Source organism: Schistocerca gregaria, chromosome X (assembly GCF_023897955.1).
Source record: "Schistocerca gregaria isolate iqSchGreg1 chromosome X, iqSchGreg1.2, whole genome shotgun sequence".
Lineage (NCBI taxonomy): Eukaryota > Metazoa > Arthropoda > Insecta > Orthoptera > Acrididae > Schistocerca > Schistocerca gregaria.
Window position 1 is genome coordinate 669,913,302 of NC_064931.1, and position 26,208 is coordinate 669,939,509.

The 26,208-nt window shown below is 38.8% G+C and overlaps 3 protein-coding genes across 5 annotated transcripts in view; all 3 read left to right on the plus strand.

Annotated features, from left to right (window-relative positions):
* LOC126298264 (uncharacterized) overlaps positions 1 to 26,208 on the plus strand; it is a 226,816-nt gene that overhangs the window by 59,870 nt on the left and 140,738 nt on the right. The window lies entirely within an intron of this gene.
* Positions 1 to 26,208, plus strand: part of LOC126299026 (protein GVQW3-like) — a 168,570-nt gene that overhangs the window by 36,900 nt on the left and 105,462 nt on the right. The window lies entirely within an intron of this gene.
* LOC126299023 (serine-rich adhesin for platelets-like) overlaps positions 25,252 to 26,208 on the plus strand; it is a 39,553-nt gene continuing 38,596 nt past the window's right edge. Inside the window, exon 1 of one of the 3 annotated variants that reach the window (XM_049990659.1) lies at positions 25,252 to 25,382. The gene's annotated coding sequence lies outside the window, so the exon portion shown is untranslated. The other 2 variants (XM_049990661.1, XM_049990660.1) reach the window with 2 other exon arrangements.

Here is a 26,208-nt window from a genome sequence, read left to right on the forward strand (position 1 = left end):
ATGTATACCAAATGGTACACAAGAGAAGTTTAAAGGACATATTTACACAAAATTCTCTCTCTTTATATTTGTGGGAGGGGGGATGTCAGTTATATCACTATATGGGGAAAGATTCGCTAGGACATCAACCAACTCAATCAGGATCAAACAACATAATTAATGTAGGACTCCAAGTGCACAATTAAATTACACACCAATGGTAAACAGTGAATTACACAGTAACAGCACAAGAGTAAAAGATGACTATCACATCAATTGTACCAAACTACAACTTGCCAGTAAAGACCTTACTAGAGCAGGTTATTATACATCAGATTGCCATGCAGTTTAAAAAGTAGACACACACTACCAGCTTTCAAAACAAAAAAGGAGAGTACATAAAAAGAGCATGTTCATACAGTGTTTCATAATATTTTAAGATCAGAGCCCAGTCCAAAAGAATTAGAAAAATTTTGTAGTACTAAAGCAATATCTTGAGAACTGTGATTCATACACTGTCAATGAAAAGTAAACTATGTATCATTCATTGCACCAGAAACTGAAATAGATTGCTTATATGTTGTAAATTAATTTAAGATTAAAGACTTTGCTTTGCCTATATTTTCATTAATTATTTTACTTGTATGTATAAGTCTATTGCTGAATAATAATACATGAGCGCAAACTGTAATTTACACTACTGCTGAAATTATAAATTTATACTGACGTATCCAATGTCATTCTAAACAGCAGTCAAGGGATGGCTGGATAAATGATCCTGCATTCCTAGTTTCCTTTATTACTGTTTTTTCTATGGCATGAAGTCATGTTCATCATCATTAGATACGTCGTACAACTTTTTCAGAACAGATACATTCTACCGAGTATGGTAATTAAGTGTCAACTGCGCCATTGGAAAGGAGAAACAGAGAAAAATTAATTTTAGTGTTTTATGGTATTACAGAACTCGCGACTAACGTCATTTCCATGAGTGTAAAAGACAAGATAAGGAAGATAATTAACTTCTTGCAAGTAAGTGGATCAAAGCATGAATGAGTTAACTCATGTCTAAATGTAATTTCATGGGCACAAACACATTAACATTTTGATCATCTCACTTACATTAGATACAATAATGGTATATACAGTTTCACAGTGATAGTACTCGCACTTTTTTCAACTCGCTTGATAGTTATATAAAAAAATTGCTAACAGGTATTTTTCAGTAATAACAACGGAGCTATTTTGAAGCAAAATGTTAGCCACAAGATCCTCAAACATACAATTAATTAGCCCCATTAAAAAGATCAGTAGCAATTACCTCGTGGTAATGGTGGCCATTGTGCGCTCGGGCACGAACACACACACACGAAATATTATTTACATCCATTCATACAAAACATCTCATTCAATTAAAGAACTCTTTCTCTTACTCGTATTTATCATTTTATGAAAATATTCAAACATGTTCACCCCAAACCTGATTTTCAAATACATTATTACACAAACAGTCCTCAAAAAAAATTATAGATTTAAATTTTTCCTCACCTACGTAATTCTTCAGCTGCGACGAATCTCTTATCTAACTTCAACTACTTATTGCATTATTTCAAGCATATTAAATGCTATCAAGGTCACTCATTCTAACTCATTTGTCGCCTGCATTTGACACTATCTTTGCCGTGTCGGCTTATGACAAAAAACCACAGTGAAGATCGGAGATCGGAAGAAAGAGACCAACTGTGTGGAAATCAGCAAAGAACAAATAACCAAGCTAGTAGAATAATGCTTAGTTCTGAGGAGAGTTTGATTCTGTTACAAGACGAAATACATAATTACTTTATCGAAATCGAGAAAGGATTCACAATATTTTTTTAATATTTATGCATCCTCTTTAGGACCACTAAATTATTTGTCAAATCTGTTATTTAAATGCTTCTGGACTATTCAGTCAAGTTCTAAATTTAAAACAATTCTCTTTAGACACACTAAATTATTGGTCAACTATCATATTCATTGTTCCAATATCTCTGGACTATTCAATCAAGTTCTGTATGGTTTGATCTCTTTACCTATTTACGCAATGTGGAGAAGATGGCATGTATGAATTTTGAAAAACATAGGATATTACAAAGAAGATGGGTAGATAAGATTCAGGAAATGAAATGTTATGGTGATACATTTAAATCCAGGAAGATAAATTTAACAAGCCCCAAGTAGTGAACATAAAATATAAACTGAATTATTATGAAGTCTCACTTTCTGTCACATTGTATTATGTAGCTACAAGGCACTGGAATCAAAGGCTCCAAAACAATAAACCTAGAACGCTATACACAGACATCATGGAAACACTGAATCGCTGTGTTCATACTCACTGACACTTCAAAAATATTTTTTAAAGAAAGAGCTATATATTTAAGTAATGATCCCATTATGTTTAATAAGGAGTGTACACCACATTTACCATTTGGGTTAAGAAGTTGCCAATAGGATAGAAATGGGAAAGAAGCAATGGCAGCTGAAATTCTAAGGGTTTAGAAATCCCGTACTGTTGCAACTGAGGTCAGGTCCCACACATATGTCAGATCACCTGCAGCAGAGGTCAAGATCATCCACAGCAAGGACCAGGTCACTTACAGAAGAGGCCAGGACACCTCCAGCAGCAGACCTTACATTGGCACCAGAGGACAGTGCATCAGTAGCGGAGGAACTCTCATCAGCAGCCGAGGACACTGCATTAGAGGACACTTAATAGGCAGCAGAGCACAGTTCATAGGCAGTGGTAGATCCTTCGCGACTGCCTACTCTAGCAGCTAGAGATTAGACACCAGCAACAGTAGGAGGATACCATCCACTGGCAGCAATTGATCCACCCTCAGCAGTACCTGCTGCAGAGAGCATTACAACACAGACAAAGGAAAGACAGAGAAGGTGCAAAATCCCATAGTACTGAAGGGTTTTTGGCACCCTACTTCAAAACAGCATCAGCTATTTGACAGGTAAGTGTGGGTGCAGCTGTAGCACACACTATCATAGAGCTTTCCATATTTTAAGCTATAATATCCAGAGCTTGAGAAATAAACCCTTTGAACCTGAAGTTGCAGTTAACGATGTCAATATTAATGGTGCTACAGAAACATGCTGAAGATTAGATGGGTAGATCACATAACTAATGAGGAGGTATTGAATAGAATTGGGGAGAAGAGGAGTTTGTGGCACAACTTGACAAGAAGAAGGGACCGGTTGGTAGGATGTGTTCTGAGGCAAGAGGGGATCACAAATTTAGCACTGGAGGGCAGCGTGGAGGGTAAAAATCGTAGAGGGAGACCAAGAGATGAATACACTAAGCAGATTCAGAAGGATGAAGGTTGCAGTAAGTACTGGGAGATGAAGAAGCTTACACAGGATAGAGTAGCATGGAGAGCTGCATCAAACGAGTCTCAGGACTGAAGATCACAACGTATCGTGGAGCACTGAACAGGGATTTTGAAATAGGTATTATTAACATTAATCATTATAATTTGGCTAGTCAGATTTTCAGGAAGGATGCCAAACATGACAGAGTTTCTACTTTTCTTGAATCTACTGTGGAATAGAAAATGAGGATTGAAGAAGCAGCATTGACTATTGGAAAGCATTTTGAAGCTGTTGCTGTTCAATTGCATCGGGAGCTGATTAACTCGATAATTATTGTAGTATACAGAGCACATAGTGGGTACATAGACTCCTTCATTAACAAACTGGAGTCTAACGGACATTGTGTTCACTGAAAAATCCACTATAATTGTCTGTAGGAATTTTAATATATACCTTGTGAATGATTCTACATCAAGAGAGCTGCTTTTCAATGTATTGCAGATCATCAACATGTTTCCTCTTACAAATCGCTCCACAAGAATAGCAAGTGGAAAGAAAGGTCTTACAGATAACACATTTTCAAACTATGGACACAACAGGGATAGAAATAATTAATATTTTATTATTACTAGGTCTGCGTCATTTACCAGTCGTGACTGGGCAGACTGTGTCATATATAAGATTCGCTTACAATTTTATACAACATACAGAAAATTATTCACAATATGGGCAGATATAACATACTAAGACAATATTATTTTGTCCATACACTTTGACAATATTGAAAAATTCTCCAATAGAATATAATTGGTGTTCTTTCAAGTCTTGTGCAATTGTCCTTTTGAACAGTCCTATCGGCAGAGACTTCATTTCTCGGTCCAGTGTACTGAACATTTTCAGGGTTACAACTGGAAAACATGCAGCATGACGAGTTTAGTAGTGTGACATACTTGTACGATCACTGTCTCTCGTTGTACAGTGCGCTCCCAAAGTTCCACCTACCTCCGTACGGCATCCGATCACCAGCCTGTTTCTCTGCATACGTAGATACTGTCCAAACAATGCCAAAGCAGCGTTGAAGAAAAACACCGTCAATACTTACATTTGCAAAGTCCAATGTAAGCTCTGGTAGCAAGGTATCCTGTAATCCCTTATAGCAAATTTCAGGTGGAGGGTGATTATCTCTTTAGAAAATCGTCAAAATTCAGCAAACGAGTTTTTATTTTTTTAGGTTCAAAATAAACACTTGCCATCAGCCTGTATTTAGTTAACGAATAATATCACTGTCCTAAGCTCACAGTTCAGATAACTCAGTACACACACAAGACAGCCAGAGATACACTTAAGTACGACCCGATTTATTACGCGATTTGGAGTCATTACTCTTCTACAAATACGAGTTTCACATTCCGTCCTTTTCAGTGGATTTATAATAAGGAAACTGCTCGCCAACTATTCCATAAACAGGTATGAAACACGCCACGAAAGCTCACACGTGTTTATCTATCCAACAGATCACTTCACAAAGCTCAGATTTTCACAATCTGTCAGTAAATGCAATTGCTTCCACAGCAATACCATCCGTAGGCGAGAAACTAGTACTCATAATGTGGACGGACACATCCACCATGACGTGCATGTCTGATAGCTAGCCAGCGACTCCTGTTCAGTCTGCTTCTCTCCCAGTAAAACTACTTAGCACTTCGCGGGAACTACGTAACTCTGATTGGTTGATCAAAATGACCAGCCAATCAGAACTATCCTTCGAGATTATTCTCTCGCCAAAACTGTCCTACGCCAATCACTATTGCCAGTTGCATTTACATCATTTCAATATGCAAATATTAATATAATGTTTAAAAAACTAAACGGAAGGAAAACTGAACTCTTAATAAGTTTAGAAACTTATTACTCTGCAAACGGCTATTCTGGCTGCCTCCTTAAAAAAGCAAGTACACTTAAACAAACGTCATCAGCAATGTGGGTAAAACACAACTTTCCCACGACACAGTTACATAATGGTGTAACATGAGATAATATTGAATTTTTTCATATGTCATACATACACACACTCACTCTTTTTTTCTCATACAACAACACATTAAATAAATACTGATCTTTTCTGAATTTTATATTACAAAAATGCCAAATAGTTAACATTTTTATTTATGAAACTCTAAACAAATTGACTTAACATGCTCTAAGCTTCAGTAACGATACCACATGATACTAAAAGACAAACTGTTACGAACCCTGACTGACTTTAACCTTACAAGTGTCAGTTTGGGGTATTTTAGCTAATTTTCCCTAACTCTCAATCTTATTTTTAGTAACAAGGCTCTTTGTATTGACTTATAACTAAATTGAATAATATATAACATAGTTTATTTAGATTCTTAGGGGCTTGAATATTCTGTTGCTTGAATTGACACAGGTACCGTTTCCCACGGCTAGGCTAGCGACAGGTGCGAGTGAGTCACTAAGATACCGGTGGCTGTATATTGCCACCGCTAACAGCTACAAAGCTACAAGCCAGCACTTCAAAATAGCTTACTGCAATAAAATGCTATTGCGTATTGACTCACGGCGTTACGCACCCTCTAAGAACCTAAAATTTCTCCTGAGTGTGTTTTACGGTTTTTACTAAACACTTGCTAGTTATGAATGACTTCAAAAGCTACACCGACACTGTCAAATCTAAACAGTTCTTACTAAAATCTATTTTGAACTGAAGTCTTTCACAAATAAACAAAATAGTTAAGATTACATTATAACATTATATACAGTTACATCAAATAGTCAATGGCTAGGGCTTGATGGCACACAGTAAATTCTTATAGAAAAAATTTTCAATTCTTTTCTCCCACAATCCAATGCTACATTTTCTCTCGATTTAAATTTACAAAACTTTTACATTTTGCACATATGAGTAATATTTAACCAGAAACAATAATTATATTTCTTCCCTTAAGTAATGTGCAAAAACTTTACTGAAATATAATTCAGGCACTATGAATCGTGTCCTTTCCTAAACCTTACACAGTGATGTGGGGGTCATCTCTAACTTAAAACTGTTCTGACAACAAATTGGGGATTTCGACGACTTTTGCAGATGTAACAAATGGGTATGGATGACAAACACTAACACCTGGACCATACAGAGGCTCGTCACTGGGATACAGCGTCCGGCTTTGTCTCAGCATCGGGTTCTCTCTTGGTACCATATCCGGTTCAGTCACCTTTTTTGTATCTGCAATATACAGTACGTCTACGTGTCCATCCTTAGTATTTACATTCTACCCTAACACACACATTTATTCCTAATAAATAATATTTACCAAAGCTTGACTCTCAGGTTCAAAAGTAAAAATTTCTTCAAAGAACTTTTTCAAACCCTTTTTTTCCAATATTTTTTTCAAACATTTTCTGTAGGCACAATTTCATCTTAGTCTTATGTAAAAAGTGAATTAACTGTCTTTCAACACTTTAATAGTACCCAAAATTGGCACTACTACTGAAATCTTTTTTCAAAATCTGTTTTAATCATTAAGCAAGTTACTGTTACAAATAGTGCTGATTCAAAATTTTACTCTTTCTTTCAGAAAAAACTGCTGCTGAACTTTATGCAAATAAGCTATTATACACCAAGGAAAAAAATTACATTATCATTAAATATAGTGATAAAAAATTTCTGCCACCATCTGCAGTTCTGAAATATCATTATACATTAAATAAATAAATCCTAAATTACTGAACACTGAAAATAACTCAGGCCACTTTCTGCACCTCCTCCCATATACATTATATACTGTAAATAAGGAAGAGAAGGGGAGTCTAACATATTAGTCTTCAGTACACCTAATTCGACTTTCTTTGCCTACGAAAACTAATCTGATTTTATAGTTACAATGAGCTGATGTGAGTTTGACAACCTGTGATCTATTTTGCATATATGACTGAAACCACTTCTTTTCTATCCCTTTTATCCCCATTGCTTCCAGCTTATCTGAAAGAATTTCAGTACTGCCAGTATCGAAAGCTTTAGAAAGATCTAAGTTAACTCCTACAACACTATTGTCGTTATCTAGGTTTCTAGCTGTTTTATCTATGTAAACACTTACCACTCTTTCTGTACTTTTGCCTGTTTGGAAACTATGGTGGGGATTATTATTCAGAAGACTGATCGATTCAGTTACTTTAGAGAATGCCAAGAAGAGTGAAATGGATCGATAACATTCAACTTTATGCCTGCTAACGCTCGTGAATAAAGGTATCACTTTCAATGTTTTAATCTACTGGGGAACATTCATTCACTGAACGATAAATTAACAATTGTAAACAAAGGACTTTGCAATTTGTGAAGCAGTAGGAATTATTACACTGGTACATCACTGATACCTGCTGACATTTCGCATCTCAGGCTTCTAATCACTTTTACTACTTCATGCTCACTAGTTGGAACTAATGTCATGCTGAATACGGATGTACAATATCTATGTTTGCCCTGATTTGCGAAATTTAAGCTAAGTATGTGGGTGGCATTTATAAAGCACCGGTTACCGGTCAACGGAAGTGTCCGATTCCACCCGTCTGCTTTGACTCGTGACGTACGGATTGTGGTGTGTGTGACATCACGGCGCTGAGTTTATAAGTTGGTTGCGTTTGCAGTTGTCATCTGACGCTCCTGTTGACCCGCTATGGAGGTGCTAGTGTTCCTTCAGCATTACCACACATCATAGAGACGTACATGCCTTATATGTGTTGCAAATCCTTTTTGGATATATGGCCCACGTTTGGTAATAACTTTTGATCCCTGTATCATCTACAGAGTTCGTTTCATCGTAATTCATGTGATGGATGAATGCCTTCTAGCTCCCTTAACCAGCCATCAAAATATTCATTGACTGTCACTTCATAAACAGCTGCTCTAGCCCTAGTGATGTTTTGGGCAAACCTGCTACTTATTTTATCACTGTGGCGTGCCAGAAAAGACTTAGTTTATTCTCTGCCTGGCAAGTTTTCTTGAAAACATAACACACTTTGTCCAACTCTGTCAAGATAAGCTTTTACAATAAACCATGTATCGAGCAATGAAGGTGGGAAACATCACACATCGTCACAGCATGTACAGCAAACATACCTTCCTCTTCTTTACTAAACACAGTTTGTCCACCAATCTGTGCATTGTTTCCCATGTAACTTGTTCATGAGGGTTGGGTTGTTTGGGGGAAGAGACCAAACAGCGAGGTCATCGATCTCACCGGATTGAGGGAAGGAAGTCGGCGTGCCCTTTCAAAGGAACCATCCCGGCATTTGCCTGGAACGATTTAGGTGAATCACGGAAAACCTAAATCAGGATGGCCGGACGCGGGATTGAACCGTCATCCTTCCGAATGCGAGTCCAGTGTGCTAACCACTGCGCAACCTCGCTCGGTTTCATGAGGGTATTTCGGTGAATACCGTATTCGTTTGCTGCTGCACGAGCTGAAATTTTCTTACCACGAATTTCTGTAGTCGCATTCTCCAACATATCATCAGTGTAGTTGGCATAGGGACATCCAGGGGCTTTTTTTTTTTTTTTTTTTTTGTAAGTTCGTGGCATTTTCTGCGACAGAATCGTATACAGAAAATCAGTCTTATGAATACCGGTGCAGTATATAATAGAAAAATCGCCCAAAGCCTTCGTGGAAACGTGGCACAAAGTCACCCCCAAATATGTCAACATTTAATAAATCTCGCTAATGTGCAAAAACCATCATCGTCAAAACAATCATACTGTGGCAGCAGACTAATGACTAATGTAGGAAAATATTATACTAATCTCGGTTAGCTGAAATTCTTCCTTCAGTAAGACACAATACAAATTTTTCGACAAACACACTCACACTGCAAAACACAAAAGACAGTTGGGACGCTCAGGCGGGAATGTCAGAAGCATGACGGACATACGAATACACCATCAGATGGCACCACTATCCAGCTATGTTTAGAGTACATAAGCGCTTTTGGTGGGAACATCCGGAACTGCTAGGACACATTTGTTCAAAAGAAAGTGCGGGTGGCACAAAGTAACCTGCGCGGCACAAAGTCACCAGGCTTACGATACACAATACATTTATACGTGTCTTCGGTAGAGCTTTGGTCATGATGTCCGCTACCTGCTTTTCAGATGGGGTTTGATGAACTCTAATTCTTCCTTCATGAAGTTTTTCACGAATAAAGAAATGCTTGATGGCTATATGTTTGGCTTGGCGATGAAATTCTGGATTCTCTGCGAACTTCACCACTGCTGAATTGTCAATTCGGAGAGCTGTAATTTCAGATAGTTTTGTTTTTTCTCCGAATAGACGAGTTAACTAAATAATCTCCTTGACAGCTTCATTTGCGGCAAGTAGTTCAGCTTCAGTTGAAGATATTGTTACCATGGTTTGTGGCTGAGTTAGACATGATATCGCCCCTCCTGCATAGTTAATGACTACTCCGAATGCTGATATGCCTGTTTTTAAGCAGTCTCCAAAATCTGCATCACTGTAGCAATCCAGAGTTCTGCTCTTTGCTCTTGATTTGTATCAGATTCCATAGTCAGTCGTTCCTGATAAATAACGAAAAACTCTTTTTACACTTAATATGTCTTCTGTGGTGGGGTTCTCGAGAGATCTTGACAAAACACTTACGCTGAAGGCTAGGTCCGGTCTTGTGCCAAACATCAGATACATTAATGCTCCAACTGCTTCTCTATATGGAAAAGACTGTTCTACCACATCATCTTCCCCTGGCTGTGAAACATCTGTAACTTTCAACATTGGGAATCATTCTAGCGAAGGAAGGGCTCAAAATGGAAAAATCGATTGAGATAAATGGCTTCGCAAAGGACAGATCATTATTACGCAAAGCTTGTGAACGAGTATCTCAAAAACTGAGAAACTGGTATAATGTTCCTGTTCTACTTCATGAACATCCATGGAAAGAGATAGAAGCATAGAAGGACATCGAAACTACCACTAAGCACTAAATGGTTGAACGTTCACGACTTTTCACAAAACGTGAGGTTTGGAGGCTTGTCTGCTCTGTAGAGCTGGTAGATGGTGATCCGGGCTGAAAGAGCAAAATGCTAGTGCACACACAGGTGTTTTGGAGCACACTGTTCATTGTACATTGTTGAACATGGAGTTCCACAGTAGACCACCCCTGCGTTTTCATATGTTGACCCAACGAAGTCGTCAATTACGATTGCACTGGGCACAGAAGAATCGACAAGCGATTGATCATTGGAAGCGTGACGACTCTTTGAGTGAATCACCAGTTTACTACACTAGGTCGATGGTCGTCTCCACAAACGCCGTCATCAAGATGAATGGCAGCTCGAAACATGCAGTGCACCACAGAGGCAGGCTGGTGGGAGCAATATTATGCTACAGGAAAGATTTTCCTGTGCTTGCGTAGGACCTGTGGCAATAATCGAAGACACGATTACAGCTGCGAACCACTTGCATCCCTTCAGGTTGATGTCTTCCCTGCTGGTGTTATCGTTTTGCAACAGTATAATTGTCCTTGTCTCGCAGCCAGAACCGTGTTACATTGGTTTGAGGAGCACTATAGTGAACTCATGTTGATGTCTCGGCGACCAAATTAGCCAGATATAAATCCTATGGGACTTACTTGGGTGACCATCGGGCGCCATCATCGCACACGTAAATCAGCGTCCCGTTATTTACATGAATTACGTGGCCTGTGAGTAGCCATCTAATGCCACTTACCTCCACAAACCAATCAACAAACTGTTGGATTCATGATGTGCCGAATCTGTGATGTATTTCGTTCCAAAGATGGAGAAACAAGTTATTAAGCAGGTGATCATAATGTTTTCGCTATCAGCGTAAATATATGTGTAAAGTAATTGTATTTGGTGGGGGTCGAATAGTCAATAATTCTGTCGTGTTGTTTAGTTAAATTCAGGAGTTAGATTTACTTTTAGCCTAAATCCGAAACTGCATTTTTGATAAAAGTGAGTTGAAGATTTGTGTATTTATATCTTACTGAAACTTGTACTGGAAGCTCCAGCGTTTGAGAAACTGCTTTGATTTGCTTGGTTTGCCGACAGATTGTCACCAGATTGCGAAGTATTTAGAAGATTAACGAAATGGCTTTTTCTAGTGACATTCACTTTTCAGGATATGATTTTAGCATATGTGTCTTTACATGTTGTTGATTGTGCTTCGATTTATTATGCTTCGAACGTTTTTATGATAGACATTATCCTACTGAATATACTGGTTCTCTTGAAGCTGTGGGTCTAATACCAGATGTAGGTACAGAGTTTTTGCAAAGTTGTCGCCTTTCTCCATTTTTAATTGTGTTTCATGCTCTTCCACTCATTTTGAGAAGACCAACACATCAACCAACTAACAAAAAAAAAGAAGAAAAAAACAGGTCAACTAATACTGAGCTGACAAAACACTGCAATGCCTAGGCTGCATTTTTTAACCCATACGGCATTCACATCACTTTGAAAAGATCAGCGTGCGAATTAATTGCCTTCTTTGGAATATCATTTGGCACCACTGGAATTTGATGAAGGTCTTTCTCCCCTCTATCACACAAAACATATGTGTACTGGTATAGTACAGAAGTTAAGTGATCTGTAATCTCTGCTCAGTCTATAAGAACTGTCTTTTTTACGTACTAAATGGATCGGTGATGCCCAGTTACTAGCAAAAGGCCGAACCATATCTGAGTGCAAAGGTCCGTTTACGATTTCTTTAGCTGCCCAATGTCTATCTTGGACAAGTCTCGTTGCACTGGGGTAGATTGAGAGACCTTGTAATATATGAATGTAACGCTTTCTCCCTTGAACAATACCTCGAAATGCATTTTGTCTGTATTTTGTATTGACCGTGTGTTTTCCTGTTGCCTACATAATCAGGTAAAAAATTGGTGGTTTGCACTCCACTTGCCTGCGCATTTTATCTCTTCCAACCTAGTGTGTCGATATGCTGCTGCACCTGAGTTTGAGGCTGCTGCTCCTGATGCTGCTAAGCTGCTAGTCTCTTGTGCATGCTGTCCAACTGTTCTTAACGATTCCTATTACTTCCAGTAACTCTGAATTATTTTGATATAGTAATGCTTTCTTCCATACCGCCTCCTGTAATATGGTTTGAGTCCTGTCTGTCTCCTCATCAGGGCCGGCTATAATTTTCGTCGATTTTTTCTTTTATGTGCCCATACTATTGGGCCTAAATTGTCCATGTACCTCTGCACTGAGTGTCGAGTAATACAACAACTAATCATATCATTAGATCAGTATAGCGAAAGTTTGAGGTGGTGTAGAAAATGCGCCCCCATAATTGACACAGATACACCTGATATCACAAGATTCCAGTTGAAAGTGTGCCGCAGTCAAAAATGTGTCCAGTGACGTGTTCCCCAACGTTGCACTGTTGTGTAGTTAATGGCATTTTTTCTGCCTTAATGGGAATGTTTCTATGGTACAGTGCTTGCTGTGGAACGAGCAGTAGTACATTGTTGCTGATATGTGAAATGGCAAGGGTAAACACATTAATGCATGGTTGCTCCAAATTCCTCATGAAATCACAATATTTACTTCGGTGAGTAGCTACTGTTGTGCGAGGTGTTCATATGCTGTCCACTTGAGGCCAAGAAACTTGAGTCAATGGTCGTCCGATGCGAGGGGTCGGCTGCTTTCGCTAAAGCTCAGTTAATCGACGTTCCACGACACCTCTGTGGAGTCCAATATCCCTCACATCACACATTACCAGCTTCATGTGGGAGTGTAAGCCTTTGTACTTCTCCAGAACCACTTCTCTCCTGCCATGGCTACATGGCTCCCTGTGTATCATTAGTAATATTTCTTACATGAGAATCTGCTTCCTTATGTCACTGGAGTACTGCATGGAGTCTATTAGCCAAGTGTAATTTGATATATATACTCTTCAGTGATGGTGGAAGCTTGAGCATGCATATTCTGCATAAGCTATTATCTGAAAAAATATTAGGTCCCACTCTGTGCCTCACATGTTGACATAGTTGCAAATGTGTTCTGCTTCTGATGTTCTCTTCATACAAGGCTTTCAATATTTGTTGTTCAGGCATCTGCTTTTTTATCACATCGAACATGTTTGATGTAGGTGGAATGGCAATAATGTCTCTATTGATATGAGAATATTTGGCGAAATTGTTCAACACTACTACAAATTTGTGTGTTTCGTCCATCACTCCATAGCTTTGTAAAATGATTTCAGTTGTTTGGAACGTAGTATGTTGGTTGCTGGGCTGGAGTGGTGGTAACTTTGGAATGGTTCGCACTCACCACTGTTCAGCACTACCCATTCACTGGAGAGGAATTGCACTGCCAGATTCTTCCGACGAAAGGTCCTAGCACACTTGTGGCGTGGTTAAACACTCGGTGAACAATTCACACGATTGTGCAGTTAATAATGGCATGGTTGAGTCCTTGGAACACACATGACTCTGCTCTAGCGGTCACGGATAATAACACTAATTGAGCAGAAACATCGGGTTCTGAACTGACGCGGTTGAATATGGTGAGGTTGTCTCTTGCAATAACACTGGCTGATTATAAAACTGTCCCAGCTGTGTGTATCAGGAATCCTATTGCTTACGTCCAATCAACAAATTCTCACGTCTTCTCTGAACCTCCTCAGTACATGCACAAGTCTTACAATAAGCTATTTCCTTCTGTCTTCCTTCCCTGATCCTTTTTTCCTCCACTGAAGTTACATAATCTAGCACTATAGCCTATACTTTGTTAAGTGTATTCCTAGTGCTTCCTAGTTGCTCTGCACTGCTCTCTTGGAAATGAGCTATTCTAGCTGATAAAATTCTGAGTGTTTCCCCCCAGACAGCACTCTGTGGAATTCTAAATTGTGTATGTGACATAACTGAAAATACTTCTTATGCATGGAAGTCTTACAGCCAAACTGCAACTTATCTTCCAAAATTGTCTACTATTTTCTGTTGGTCTGAAAAAGTGACATAAACAAATGGAGCTTCCCTATGACTTAACGTTCTTACAGATGTATCACTTGTTTAAGATTTTTCTCCTACATGGATTGTATTTGCTGAAAATTTCAAATCTCATTCTTTATACCAAATGAGATGGTTCATTGTAACTGATGTGATGTAATAATTGTGATTCCACATTTACACATCTACATTTATAATTTTCGTTAGGTCTTCTGTCTGTGAGACTCATTAAATTGTGAATTTCCAAAAAATTATCAGAGTTCTATAATTAATCACTCTGTCTATCAGAGGACCATGAGTTTATGTCAGCCTTATATTTCAGTATATCCCAGATTGCTCTTGAATCCTTGTTCTGCTTTCAGTATAAACTGTTGATTTGTTGACTTATAACTGTCACATATCACTAAGAGATTTAAGGATACAAAAATGTTTCTTGTTATCAAGTCAGTCAATACATAATCTGACATCTACGAATAATAGATAAGGTTTCTCATTTAAAAACCTTCAATTTTAACATCTATTTAGGAAAACGTTATTTATTTAATATAATTCAAATATTTACGCACTAGGGAATTGGAATCTAGCATGAATCTGAACTTCAATAGTATTGTAACATAAAGCTCTAAATACTTTTGCTACAATGGCAGAAGCAAATATATTCTTAATGACTCTAATATTTTAGTGACTTTATTAAGAAAAGGAAAGCTTTTCACTAGTGGTGAAAAGTTCAGGCTCCAGAGTTTGAAAGTAACTGAAATTTAAATGCACAGGTATACTGTCATGAGTTAATTTGAGTATTTGATGGAATAGAATCAGCAAAAACATTCATATCTGGATTTCGAATTCTCATGACTTATTAATCTGAATGTAGCTAAATTACAGAGTCCTGAGCTCTGGAGCCTGCAGAGACATATTTAGACGACAACTATGATCCAATTTACACTGACTGATCTAAACATTATGACCACTGCCAGATTCAAGACTGAATGTCACCTGGTGATATTGTGGGCAAGTGAGGCGGAAAAGAAACGAATGGAAATCATTTTTGCAAATAAACAGACTGTAAATGGGGAACCCACAAGCATAAACGACAATGACATAAGGCAGATTGTTATGGCTCAGCCCCTAGGGTAAGTGTCTTGAATACTACTGCCGTGATCATCTATGGAAGCTGGTCCAAGGACAGGGAAACTACGAGAAAGCGACAAGTTAATGTATATCTACATCTATGTCTATATACATACGCCACAAGCCACCATATGATGCATGTCGGAATTTACCTTGTATCATAAATAATCATTTCCTTCCTGTTCCACTCGCAAACAGAGTGAGGGGAAAGCGACTGTCTATATTCTTCTATATGATGACTAATTTCTTTTATCTTGTCTTACGATGGCGGTAGTAGAACTATTCTGCAGTCAACTTCAAATGCTGGTTCTGTAAATTTTCTCCATAGAGTTTCGCGAATCCCTTGAGAGATTCCCATTTGAGTTCACAAGTATCTGTAATACTTCTGTGATAATCGAATCTCCTGGTAACAAATCTATTACCGCACTTTAAAACTGCCTCGATGCAAGGCGTACCCAGGATCTGAACTAAAGGGGGGGGGGGGGGGGGAGGAGGGGGTACAGGTCATACTAGTCTCAGGAAACAAGAACTCGAGACAACATACAGCACTTCTTATTAAATAAAACAGTAAACCAGTGAAAAACTGCTTTTAATAAACATTTTAAATACAAGAATGCACTTGTACAATCCGAGAAAACATGCATAATTCCTTATTAAATAAAACAGTAAACTAGTAAAAAACTGCGAATATCTTCTGGGGGCGGAAGCAGCCTCGCTGGGTATGCCCATGCCTCGATGCCTTCCTTTAATCTGGCCTAAGTGGGATTCTAAGCAATCGAGCAAATCTGAAGAATGTGTCACACCAGTGTTCCATATGTGATCTCCCCTTACAGATGAACCACACTTTCCTAAAATTCTCCCAACAAACCTATGTCGATCATTCACTTCCCCTACGACAGACCTTACAGTCTTGTTTCATTTCATCTCAATTTGCAACTCTATGCCTAGATACTCAATGAACGTGACAGTGTCAAGCAGCACACCACTAATGCTGTACTCTTAACATTATGGGATTGTTTTTACAAATTATCTGTGTTAACTTACATTTTTCTACATTTAGAACAAGCTGCCATTCATCACACAATTAGAAATTTTAATTTTATCTAAGTTATCTCTTATCATCCTATGGTCACTCAACGGCGATAGCTTCCCCTCCACCATGGCACCATCAGTAGACAGCCACTGATTGCTGCTCACACTGTCTGTCAGATCATTTATGTATATAGGCAATAAGAGCAGTTCTATAACACTTCCCCACGACACTTCTAGCTGTTCCATTGTCTCTGATGAACACTCGCCATTAAGGACAACGCATTGAGTTCTATTAATTATGAAGTCTATGATCCACTCAATATTTGAACCTATTCCATATGCTCCTACCTTCATAATAGCCTGCTATAGGGCACTGTGTGGTATGCTTTCTGGAAAATGCTTTCTGTCCACACTTTATCACGGAATTTGGAGATTGAAGGCTTACTCAATCTGGAAAGTAGGGTGGGCGGAAATCTGCAACAGATCTGACAATACTGTCCAATGCTAGTCCAGCCACAAACCTTTCAAATCACATTGATCAGCACACACAGTCGAACATGAGGCTCCATAGCAGAAGACCCCTATGTGTTCCCATGTTGAGTGGACGACATCATCAATGACGAATGCAGAGAGCGCAGGATCGTCGAGATTATACCATGTATGTATTGAAACATATTGCCTGATTGGATGAGTCATGTTTATTGTTACACTAGGTCCATGGTCATGTCAGGATACACAGTCATCCAGTGAAATGGCTGCTTGAAACATGCAATGTACCACGGACACAGGGCAGTGGGAGCAGTGTTGTACTATGATGGACAGTCACCTGGGCTCCCGTGGGATATGTGGTAGTAATCTAAAGTACAAGAGAGCTGAGCACTACATGAGAATTATTGTGGACCACTTGTGTCCTTCAAGCACGATGTCTTCCCTGACAGTGAATGCATCTTCCAGTTGGATAACTGTTCATGTCACATGGCCATAATCGTGATACAGTAATTTGAGGAGTGTGATAGTGAACTGATGTTGATGTCTTGGCCACCAAAATCGTCTGAACTGAATCCAATGCAACACATATGGCACATCCAGTCAATAGTTTTGTGCCAACAAACCATCGACGCGTAATCTATTCTAACTGTCTGACCTGTGCGTAGAAATCTGGTACCACAGACATCTACAAACCTATTAAGAACTTTTCGAATTCATCCCACGCAGAATCGCAAATTTATTACGTTTCAAAGATGTACCAACACATAATTAAACAGGTAGTCATAATTATTTCGCTCATCAGTGAATGTGGTGTAATAGAAAGATACCGACAAACTTCGAGAGATTGCAGAGGATGGCTTGAGAGTGGGAATCCTCTTCCAGAACCATCATCAGACGACAGTAAAGACCAGAGAAGGGACGTTGGCCAACACCTACTTCTAGGCCACCCTTTCGCTAGTAACTGTGAGTTTGTATGCTATACAGTTTTTTAGAGAGATGCTTGTATGGTTTCGTTGCCATCTAACATCTTCAGTGCTGGTAGGCTCACAGTGAGGAGCTTTGCTTGCAGTCCACCAGTGAACAAATTACCAAAGTGACTAATTTTGTTTGCCATGCTTTTAGATGTTCAACGTCAACATTTTGTTGAAACAATCTCTTTTCCAGACTATCTGCCCCATTAATCACTTTTTATCCCTGAATCCAATATATTTGAAGCACTTTGTCCAGGTTAGAGCTAGCTGGTGTTGTGCTACTGTGATTTGGTTTCCTGTTGCTTAGCAGAAAATGTAGTATTTTATTTTTCTTCTATTTCGTTATTTATTCATTCATCTTTAGACCATTCAGTACAACATTGTCGGAAATGACAGATACAGTACCGAAATAATATGACAGTGTAACAAAAATGTGTGGCACAAACTGCAGGATAAACTGCTCACACAAAGACGAGCACATAATGTTATATGAACATGAGTCTGAAAACTCTTTGTTTCCATGGTTAAACTCATTTTCTTCAACTCATTAATTATGAGAAACACTCAAGAGCAGAGCGATAGAATCGTGAAGAACACACACTCTTTATGACCTCTGGTTACGTGTGCACTGCCAGTGTTTTGTTTTACATGTCCCTGTTGCCATTAGACATAAGTCATAGCTTGTTTACAGGTAACATCAGGTGTTCCAGCGATGAGTACGACCATTGCTTCCACACGAATTACTATGTACAATTAATCCCTGACTTGGTAAGTGAAATGGCCATGTACACATATGCAGAGATGTCAGATGCCCATTTGATGTATAGATTAAATGATGGGAATGGTGGTGGCGCTCGACGTTTGTACCAGGAGAGGTTTCTGCTGTGAAGGTGCCCAGACAGGAAAGTGTTTGAAGCCACTGATTGTCCACTTATGGTACTGGGTTCTAAATGCCTGATACTCGCAACCGGTGGAGCCCTAGACGGACGAGCACACTGGATCAGGAGGTGGCAATTCATGATGAAGTTGACGACAACCCTAGTATCAGTACAAGACATGTAGCTGCAACACTGAATGTTGACCAGATGACTGGCGGGTGTTACATGAGAACCAGCTATATATTTTACCAGATATGTGAAAAGACATGCCTCTAGCTGTATGACAAAACATGTACTTCATGCATGATGGAGCACCCCGTCTTTTAGTGTTACATCTACATCTACATCTACATCCGTACTCCGCAAGCCACCTGACGGTGTGTGGCGGAGGGTACCCTGAGTACCTCTATCGGTTCTCCCTTCTATTCCAGTCTCGTATTGTACGTGGAAAGAAGGACTGTCGGTATGCTTCTGTGTGGGCTCTAATCTCTCTGATTTTATCCTCATGGTCTCTTCGCGAGATATACGTAGGAGGGAGCAATATACTGCTCGACTCCTCGGTGAAGGCATGTTCTCGAAACTTAAACAAAAGCCCGTACCGAGCTACTGAGCGTCTCTCCTGCAGAGTCTTCCACTGGAGTTTATCTATCATCTCCGTAACGCTTTCGCAATCACCAAACGATCCCGTAACGAAGCGCGCTGCTCTCCGTTGGATCTTCTCTATCTCCTCTATCAACCCCACCTGGTGCGGATCCCACACTGCTGAGCAGTATTCAAGCATTGGGCGAACAAGCGTACTGTAACCTACTTCCTTTGTTGTCGGATTGCATTTCCTTAGGATTCTTCCAATGAATCTCAGTCTGGCATCTGCTTTACCGACGATCAACTTTATATGATCATTCCATTTTAAATCACTCCTAATGCGTACTCCCAGATAATTTATGGAATTAACTGCTTCCAGTTGCTGACCTGCTATTTTGTAGCTAAATGATAAGGGACCTATCTTTCTATGTATTCGCATCACATTACACTTCGCTACATTGAGATTCAATTGCCATTCCGTGCACCATGCGTCAATTCGCTGCAGATCCTCCTGCATTTCAGTACAATTTTCCATTGTTGCAACCTCTCGATACACCACAGCATCATCTGCAAAAAGCCTCAGTGAACTTCCGATGTCATCCACCAGGTCATTTATGTATATTGTGAATAGCAACGGTCCTATGACACTCCCCTGCGGCACACCTGAAATCACTCTTACTTCGGAAGACTTCTCTCCATTGAGAATGACGTGCTGCGTTCTGTTATCTAGGAACTCCTCAATCCAATCACACAATTGATCTGATAGTCCGTATGCTCTTACTTTGTTCATTAAACGACTATGGGGAACTGTGTCAATGTCTGTGTTAATGTCTGTTGGCTCCTAAATAACACATTCGGTGACAGATGGATGGGTAGAGATGGACCAACTGCATGGCCTTACACGCTCTCTGGACCTAAGCCCACTGGACTTTACTTGTTTGGCATTTGAAAGCTCTTGTGTATGGAACCCCTGAATGAGATGCTCAGATTCTCTGTGCCAGTATTATGGAAGGCTGCTGAACCATACACATACTCCAGGGATACATCAACACATGCGACATTCACTATGTGACACATTGAAGCATGTATCAATGCACACATAAGGTATACACCTTCGAGAAAGAGTTGCATGTGTATGCTGGCGCATTCTGTTTGTATGGGTTTTTACATAATGTATGAGTTGGAGAAAATGAGTTGGAACACAGAAGCAAAGTGTTTCAATACTCATATAACATAATTTCTTCATTTACATGTGAGGAATGTGTCGTGCTATTTGTACTGTACATTTTTGTTACAACCTGTACATACATATAAAAATAAACAAATTAGGAGAGGATATGGGGAGAATTTGGCACTAAGTGAGACATGGCCTAATCAAAGCACTACTCCACCATTCACCTTAGCAACTTAACAAAACTGTGGGAAATCCAAACAAGTACATGGTTGGAACGAAAATGACAAATACAGAGTCTGCATTGCAACTGCAACATACACGAGAAGTAAATCAATGACATAACTAGGACATCAAATTTTGATATAAAACACCGCCAAAAAATAAAATAAAATGAAATAATAACATTATATAACACTGCTGAATAGTAAAACACACTAAAAATCACTGACATTATATCTGTCACAATCAATGTAGCACCAAATGCCTGCTCTGAGGAGGGCATTACACAGCATCTGAAACACAGGAAGCATAAAACGAATAGCACAAACATTCTTTTGCAAATTCATCTGCATCTGCATGTACATAGATACTCCGCAAACCGCCGTATGGTTCGTGGTGGAGGGTACCCTGTACCACTACATGCACTAACACAGTTAAGAGTATCAGAAGAATGCAACAGTAAATGAAGGGCTAGTGTTTCTATTATGACTAAGGTAATCATTATTGGTTTGCTGTTCACGAAGTCTAGCTCTTCTCATCAACACCCATTTGTGTATGAACATGGAGGTGGAGTAAGCAAACATAACTGTTTAAATAGGCGCTTCCAGTGAGACCTAGTAGAGCTGAGTGACAAGATTCGAATAGCCCTTTCCTGTAATGTATAAATTTCACTGAATTGGTTATCGGTTTTACTCGAAAAAACAATTCCATGATCTACAAGAGACTGGAAGCAGCCAAAATAAACCATTATATACCCACATCAGGAGTAAACTTTAGAGATAATTCTCTAAGTAAAACATGCAGAACTAGGTCTCTGCAAGAATTTAGTTATATGGTCTTTGTAATTTAACTCTTGCTCAACATACATACCTAAAAGTTTTGTGCATTCCTCTCGTTTCCACCCAGTACTTGTTGGAGATCTTGGTTTTGATTTATCTTTCCAAACTGAATGTAATTTGTGTCTTTCTTAATAAGGGTCAGCATGTTGACACTGAATACAAGAACTTGAGGACTTGATCAGTTATTGTGGACAGAAATTCCTTAACATCGTTTGCTATTTCTTAAGTGTCAGTTGCAAACAATATGATCTTGGCTGCAGCTTCTGAGATGAGTATGCAATGTAAGTAAATAAAGAACAAAAGGGTACCTAACATACTATACTGTGTTACACCTATTTCGACTTTGTTTGTATAAGGTACTAATGTGATTTTATGATTAGAATGAGTAGATGTGAATTCCATAACCCGAGATCTATTTTGCAAATATGACTGAAACCACTTGTTTTCTATCCCTTTTATCCCCATTGTTTCCAGCTTATCTCAAAGAATTTCATGACTAGCGGTATCGAAAGATTTAGAAAGATCTAAATTAACTCCTACAACAATATTGTTGTTATCCAGGTTTGTATCTGGTTCGTCTACGTAAACACTTACCACTCTTTCGCCGGCTGGGGTGGCCGGGCGGTTGTAGGCGGTACAGTCTGGTACCGCGTGACCGCTATGGTTGCAGGTTTGAATCTTGCCTCGGGCATGGATGTGTATGATGCCCTTAGGTTAGTTAGGTTTATGTAGTTCTAAGTCCTAGGGGACTGATGACTTCAGAAGTCAAGTCACGTAAGGCTCAGAGGCATTTACCACTCTTTCTGTGCTGCTACCCGTTCGACAGACATGGTTTCAATTATTCAGAAGACTGTGGTCGTTTCAGTTACTTCAGAGAATGTTGAGAGGAGTGAAATGGGTCGACAGCTTCCAATCTTATGACTACTACCACTCTTGAATAAAGGTATCAGTTTCGATATTTTTAATCTGTTGACAAACATTTGCTCACTGAGTGATATATTAACAGTTGAGAGCGAGCAAAGGGTTCTGCAGTTTGTGAAGGAGTACCAATTATGACTGTCGTTCATCATCCACACCCCACTAACCTTTTGCAGTGCAGGCTTTTAATCACTTTTACTCCTTCTTACATCACTACCTGGAACTAACCTCACACTGTGAGCAGATGTACGATATATAAGTCTGTCTTGATTTGCGAAATCTAAGCTAAGTGTGTGGGAAACATTTATGAAGTAATTATTTATGTAAAGTGGCTGGTCTCTTTTGCCAATTTTGATATCATCAACGTCTTTAAATGTTATTTCCTTTCCTTCATGGATCTTACTTGTTCCATTCGGTACAATATCTAAGACAGATATTGATTTACTGCCGAAAATTCTTATTATGCTCTTGTTTCTAAGTAGTTTGGGCTTTTTTGTTACCTGTGATATATTTCTTATAAGTCTTTACGTATTCTATAAATTGAAGACCTGTGGATCTTTTCATTTGTTAACTGAACATTACTGAAGTCCTACAGAAAATCTTAATGCCTGATGTAATCCAGAAACTAGATTTAATGATCCAGCATTAATGGAATCTACTCAATTGCTTTGAAAACACATTTCAAAATTGGACACTAATGTTGAAGAAAAAGCAATGTTTGTACCTAAGAATATAAGCATAACTAAACAAGATTTGCTACTTAGAGTAACGACAAAAATAATACAATTCCCTGCAAAAAAATCTTTTCTATAGGAAAGAAATACTGCCCTTTCTCTCATGAACTACTGCTGGAACTGTAAGGAAGAGGTCATTATGATCAAGTAGCCATATGTCAGTATTAATAATTTCTATCTCTGTGGTGTCGGCATTTGAAAATGTGTTGTCTGTAAGACATAACTATTTCCATTTGTTATTCTTGTGGTGCTGTTTGTAAGAGGAAAGATCTTGACACCCTGCAATACATTAAGAAACAGCTCTCTTAATGCAGAATCATTCACGAGGTTTACATTAAACTCTCCACAGACAATTATGGCGATTTTTTTCCATAAACATAATGTCCAGCAGAGACTCCAGTTTCTTAATGTAGGAGTCTATGTATCTATTAGGTTCTCCATATACTGCAATAATTATTATGTTAATCAGTTTTCCATGCAACTGAACAGCAGCAGTTTCAAAATGCTTTCCAGTACTCAATGCTTCTGCCTCACACCAAATTTTCCTTTCCACGTTAGATTTAAGAAAAATACAAACTCCACCACTTTTGGCGTCCTTCTTAGAAATCTGAAAAGCCAAATTACAGTGATTAATGTTCATGATACCTGATTCAGAATCCCTGTATCGGTGATCCATGATACACATATGGTAAACTGTAACTTTAGATTCAAAAAGGTTATTTCTCAGACTCTGGATATCATAGCTTAAAATATGGAAACCTCTATGACAGAGAGTGGTACAGCTGTGCTCACACTTTGCTGTCTAATAGCTGATGTTGTTTTGAGGTGAGGTGGCAATAGCCCTTAAGCACGATGGGTTTTCAGCACCCTGTTTGTGTTTCCTTTGTCTGTATTGTAATGCTCTCTGTAGCAGCTACTGGTGAGAGTGGATCGACTGCTGCCAGTGAAATGTATCCTTCTGCTGTCGCTGGTGTCTGATCTCTAGTTGCCAGAGCAGCTGGCAGTGAAAGGTCTCCCACTAGTGGTGAATTGTCCTCTGCTGCACATGAAGTGTACTATGGTACTGATGCAGGGTCCTCTGCTGCTGATGAAGTTTCCTCTGCTACTGACGCAGGGTCCTCCATTGCGATGTGCAGGATCCTCTGCTGCCATTGTAAGCTCTGTATGTGACCTGGCCTCTGCTGTGTGTGACCTGACCTCTGCTGGAGGTGATTTGACACCATCTTCGTGTGACCTGACTGCTGCTGCAACAAGACATGATTTCAAAACCCTTAGAATTTCAACTGCCATAGTTTCTTTCCCTTTTCTATTCCGGTGGCGACATATTACCCCAAATAGTAAATGTGCTGTACATTTCTTACTTAAATATTTAGTTCATTCTTTAATAGATTTTTTGAAGGTTCATTATGTATTTAAACACTGATTCACATTATCAATGTGGGAGAAAGTGAGATTTGCCTAATAACTCAGTTTATATTTCCTTGCAGCTTGTTAAAAATTTATTTTCCTCAATTTAAATGTATCACTGTAACATTTGATTTCCTGAACCTTATCCATTCATTTTTTATGTCTGTAATCTCCTCCCTGTTTTTCAACATTCCTGCCGCTCATCTTTTCCCCATTGCGTAAATAGTAAAGAAATCAGACCATTACAGAACTTGATCGAATATTTCAGATATCGGAATAATGAATTTGACCAATAATGAAGTTCTCATAGAGAGGACGCATGTAATAATATATATACATTTCTAAAAAAAAATCTAGTGCAAACTTTCCTAATTTCGATAAAATAATTACCTATTTCGTCTTGTAAAGCAGTCCGAAACTCTCCTCAAATCTATGCATTATTCGACTACCTTGGGTTTTTGTTCTTTGCTCATTTCCATGCAGTTTCTCTCTCCGTTTTCTGATCTTTACTTCATTCTGTCGTCATAGCCAACACGCCAAAGATCCCGTGGAAGGCAGGCGACATTAATGGTAGAGCGAGCGGCTTTGATAGGTTTTCGTATCGTCAAAATAACGCAGAATTAGTTGAAGTTAAACAAGAGATTCGTCGCAGTTGAAGAATTACGCAGGTAAGAAAAGTTTGGGTTCAAAAATTTTTTTGACTACTGTTTGTATACTATCTTATTAAGAATCAGATTTTGTGGAAGATTGTTGATTACTTTCATAAAATGTTAAAGGAGAGTAAATAAACAGTACTTTAATTGAATAAAACGTTTCGCACGACTGCATGTACATTATATTTCGTGTGTGTGTGTGTACATACGTGCGTGCAATTTGTAATGGCCACCATTACTCAAGGTTATTTTACATTGCTACTGTTTTTTCATGTGACTAAATAATTATATGGTTGAGGTTCTGAGTGCTAACAGTTTGCTTCGAAATAGCTCTCTTGTTATCACTGAAAAGTTCCTATTATCAAATCTTCAAGGTTTTGTGTTATAGTAGTTGTCAGCTTCGGGAATGACGTTGCCGTGAATGTCGCTGGTTTTGCTAAGTTTGGATGACGCGTAACTAAATGTAAATACGTAGTATGGCTGCATTTAATACAACTGTTTGTGGTGCGGTATCAGTTTAGTAAACTGTAGCTTTGAAAGCCCGTCTCCTGTATGCGCAATTTAAGTGTTTCATAAAACTATGGAGAAAGTTCGAGTATTAGCACTGTTAAAATGTGTATATCATCGTATCCAGTATAAATGAGATGATCAGAATGTTAAGTGTTCGTCGTACCCATGAGATTCTGTTTGGCCGTGGGTTAACTCATTAATACTTTATGCTTTTTATATGGTAGACATGAGTTATCATACCTGTGTTGTCTTTCATACTCACGAAAAAGGCGTTGGTCGTGAGCACTGTAATAACACGAAGGAAAAAAAAAGTAACAGTAATAAATGAAAA